The 4,238-nt window shown below is 58.2% G+C and overlaps 1 pseudogene across 1 annotated transcript; it reads right to left on the bottom strand.

Moving 5' to 3' along the window:
* Window positions 1-376: 376 nt before the first annotated feature.
* Window positions 377-3,748, bottom strand: LOC111532585 (annotated as a pseudogene). The gene is made up of 8 exons (XR_003307528.1): window positions 3,587-3,748; window positions 3,188-3,457; window positions 2,668-2,943; window positions 1,817-2,092; window positions 1,596-1,712; window positions 1,126-1,158; window positions 972-1,019; window positions 377-797 (listed from the first exon to the last, which is right to left on the bottom strand). The product of XR_003307528.1 is annotated as a class I histocompatibility antigen, Gogo-B*0101 alpha chain-like (transcript).
* Window positions 3,749-4,238: the final 490 nt, after the last annotated feature.

Below are 4,238 nucleotides of genomic sequence, written 5' to 3'. Positions count from 1 at the left end.
TTGGGATTGGATTCAGCACCAAGATCACTAGAACCAGGGCAGGGAGAGAGGGCAGGACACCAGAGCAGAACAGAAGCTCTAGAAGCAGGGCAGGAGGTGAATGGCTCTGAACATTTGTCTCAGAATACACAGAGACCCCCATGTGCAGGGGCCGCCCTCAGTGATGTCTGAGCCTCTGTGGTCACAGCTCCCGCTGGACAAGTTTCCACTGAAGGGACAAGGACAACGGAGCAGTGAAGGTGACCCAGCTGAGGACTGACCACATAAAGCCCACGAAGAACTGAACAGCAACTAGGCACAGGCCCAGTCCACACTGGGCTCCTCACAGCCTTCTCCACCCCCACCTGGAACAGACTCAGCACAGGGAACATGCGGATTCTGGAAGGTTCTCAGGTCTTTATTTGCTCTCTCAGATTCCAGGATTTGATTTATTTAATTAATCCATCAACCTCTCATAGCAAATATTTGAGAAAACAAATTTATATTCAGATTCTTATTTTCAGTAGGGAAGTAAGAAGTTGCAGCTCAGTGCACATATAGTTGAGACTGAGATGGAGACATCCAGTCCCACCTCTCTGGAACAGGAAAGATGACTGGGGAGGAAACACAGGTCAGCATGGGAACAGGGGTCACGGTGGACACAGGGGTGGGCTGTCTCTCCACCTCCTCACATTATGCTAACAGGGACACAGACACATTCAGATGCCTTTGCAGAAAGAGATGCCAGAGTCTCTTGAAGTCACAAAAGGAAGATGTGAAGAAATCCTGCATGTCCCACACAAGACAATTGTCTCAGGCTACAGAAAACAACAGTCATGAACAAATTCCAGTCAGTGAATCATCATGGTAAGTGATGACACTCTGAACAGCCCACCACACACTTGAAACGTCCCAATCAAAGAATCTCCATTACACAGGCCTTTCCCCTCTGCCTTCCCCCACCTCCCTTCTCTAGACCCCAAGAATCTCACCTTTTCAAGCGGTGAGAGACACATCAGAGCCCTGGGCACTGGCGCTGGCTGGGGTAGAACAAAAACAGGACCTGGTCAGAGCCCGCAGGAGACATGGGACAGGAGGAATTATGGGATGGGTGAGCTCCTCCACACTCCCACCCCCACCACTTACACGCAGCCTGAGAGTAGCTCCCTCCTTTTCCACCTGTGGGAAGAAAATGTCCTGTGAGGAGGCTGGGAGGAAGCAGGGCCATAAGATCTTAGAGGAACCTCCTTTGGACCCAAGAGAAATTTCCAGAATGATGACTACAGACCCAGGGCAGGATCAGGGAACAGGAGGAAAGCAGCTGTGTGTCCTGGACAAACTGCCCTCCTAAGGTCTGTCCTTAGCAGGGACCTTCCCCTGACTCATGAATGCTGGAATCAGGACCCCAATACCATAATCATCAAGGTGATATATCCATCCTTCATTGTCACATGTGCTACACAAAAGAGTAAGTGCTGGAACACAGGGCCCCAGGCTGGGTTAGCCCCTGTGTGGATGCTGCTTCCCAGAAATGAGGCAGGGAACACTTCTACCTGAGGTTTGAAACCCCCAGAGGGACAAGAAAACCCAGACCCCACCCCTCACCCCTTCCCTACCTGAGCTCTTCCTCCTCCACATCACAGCAGCGACCACAGCTCCAGTGACCACAACTGCCAGGACAGCCAGGCCAGCAACAATGCCCACGATGGGGATGGTGGACTGGGAAGACGGCTCTGGGAAAGGAGGGGAAGGTGAGGGGCCCTGACCCTGCTAAAGGGCTCCAGAAGGGCTCCTGCTTTCCCTGAGAAGAGACATGACCCCTCATCCCCCTCCTTACCCCATGTCAGGGTGAGGGGCTCCGGCAGCCCCTCGTGTTGCACATGGCACGTGTATCTGTGCTCTTCTCCAGAAGGCACCACCACAGCTCCCCACTTCTGGAAGGTTCCATCTCCTCCTGGCCTGGTCTCCACAAGCTCCGTGTCTTGAGTTTGGTCCTCCCCATCCCGCTGCCAGGTCAGTGTGATCTCCGCAGGGTAGAATCCCAGGGCCCAGCACCTCAGGGTGGCCTCATGGTCAGAGACCGGGTGGTGGGTCACGTGTGTCTTTGGGGGATCTGATGGGAAGAGTCAGAAAATTCACACGCTTTGCATCTCTCATGGGACACCCCAGCAGCACCCATGTGACCACCCTGAGAATGAACAGGACAGCTGGGGTGGGGGAGGGAGCACAGAACCCAGACACCAGCCTGGACACAGGCACCTGGGATAATCTCCTATTCCTTGGAGAGTTCTAGTCTCTGAGGGAGGATCAGCGACTTCTGGTCCTGACCTGAGCGGAGGCCGAGGGACTCAGAAAAGCTGGAATCAGACCTTCAGACACATTGAGTGTGAGGCAGAGAACAAGGCCTGAGAGAAAAGTTCACGGTGCCCAAGGCTGCTGTAGGGGTCAAAGGGGACCCCTGATCAGTATTCTAGGGACTGTCTTCCCCTCCATGTCCTCAGAGATGTCATCCCTTAATTGTCCTAGAGAGCAAAGGGGACTCTCAGAGGAAATCAGGGAAACTCATGCCTTTCTCCATTCAAGGGAGGGCGACATTCTAGCGCTGATCCCATTTTCCTCCCCTCCTCGTGGGAGGCCATCCCGGGCGATCTAGAGGTGATGGGGAAGGCTCCCCAGTGCCCCTGGTACCCGCGCGCTGCAGCGTCTCCTTCCCGTTCTCCAGGTATCTGCGGAGACACTTCACGCACGTCCCCTCCAGGTAGGCTCTCCACTGCTCTGCCACACCGGCTGCCTCCCACTTCCGCTGGGTGTTCTGAGCCTCCGTGTCTGCCGCGGTCCAGGAGCGCAGGTCCTCGTTCAGGGCGATGTAATCCTTGCCGTCGTAGGCTTCCTGGTAATACCCGCGGAGGAGGCGCCCGTCGGGCCCCAGGTAGCAGCCAGACATCCTCTGGATGGTGTGAGACCCTGGTCCCGCCCCCACGGTCAGTCCAGTCCCGCGAGCCCCGCCCCGCCGGACCAGCCCGCGGAGATTTTGGCCTCAACTGAAAATAAAACCGGGTAAAGACGCCTGGGGCTCTCCCCGGTCGTGGGTCTGTGCGGGTCCCGTGGCCTCGGGGCGGATCTCGGACCGGGAGACTCGGGGCCACCCGGGCCGTCCGTGGGGGATGGGGAGGGGTCGTGACCTGCGGCCCGGGCCGGGGCCACTCACCGGCCTCGCTCTGGTTGTAGTAGCCGCGCAGGGTCCGCAGGTTCACTCGTTCAGTCTGTGCGTTGGCCTTGGCTTTCCGTGTCTCCTCTTCCCAATACTCCGGCCCCTCCTGCTCCATCCACGGCGCCCGCGGCTCCATCCTCGGACTCTCGGCGTCGCTGTCGAACCGCACGAACTGCGTGTCGTCCACGTAGCCGACTAGGAGATACCAGGGCTCCCCGCGGCCGGGCCGGGACACGGCGGTGCTGAAATACCTCAAGGAGTGCGAGCCTGGGGGCGAGGAGAGGCTGAGACCCGCCCGACCCTCCTCCCCGCGCGGCTCCCCGGGTCCTGCGTCCCCGCCTGCGGTCCCCTCGCTCCTCCCCGCAGAGGCCATTTCCCTCCCGACCCCGCACTCACCGGCCCAGGTCTCGGTCAGGGTCAGGGCCCCCGAGAGCAGCAGGAGGAGGGTTCGGGGCGCCACGACCCGCATCTTAGCGTCTGAGGAGACTCTGAGTCCGGGTGGGCGCTTGGGGAGTTTAGAACTGAGACCGCGGCGACGCTGATTGGCTTCTGTAGACATCCGACACCCAATGAGAGTGGGGCCTGGACGTGTCAGGAGTATCCTGGAAGGACCCGACACAGGTTGGGAGAAAAAGTGAAACTAGGGGAGTGGGGAATCCCCAACTCTGCGCCTCCCCAATGCAGACAAGGCTCTCGGAGCCTGAGACCCTGAGAGCCACGCCCGGGACCTGGGACTTCGTCCTGATGCCTCTTCTCCGACACCAAGCCCCTTTGTCACACTGTCTGCCTGAGTCCTGGCCAAGGATCTGTCTGTGGAAACCAAGAAGAGACCCCCCAGGCTGCGCCCAGCCCCTTCCCCTTCACTGCTAGTCCTGGAATCCCCGTCCCTGAACTGGACTCCCTGCCTCCCACTCCTTACCTCTCCCCTTGGACCTCTGTACAGGGAAACTCACCACGGGGAGCTTGATGCCAGAGAGTGAGCTCGCCCTGGGAATGGAGGTGTAGAGACAGGGGTTTTCTCTCTAAACCTGGTGAAGTTTTGTCTGAA

This window comes from Piliocolobus tephrosceles, unplaced genomic scaffold (genome assembly GCF_002776525.5).
Source record: "Piliocolobus tephrosceles isolate RC106 unplaced genomic scaffold, ASM277652v3 unscaffolded_13833, whole genome shotgun sequence".
Lineage (NCBI taxonomy): Eukaryota > Metazoa > Chordata > Mammalia > Primates > Cercopithecidae > Piliocolobus > Piliocolobus tephrosceles.
The sequence above is the reverse complement of the archived record's forward strand: the minus strand, read 5'-3'. Positions and strand labels throughout refer to the sequence as shown.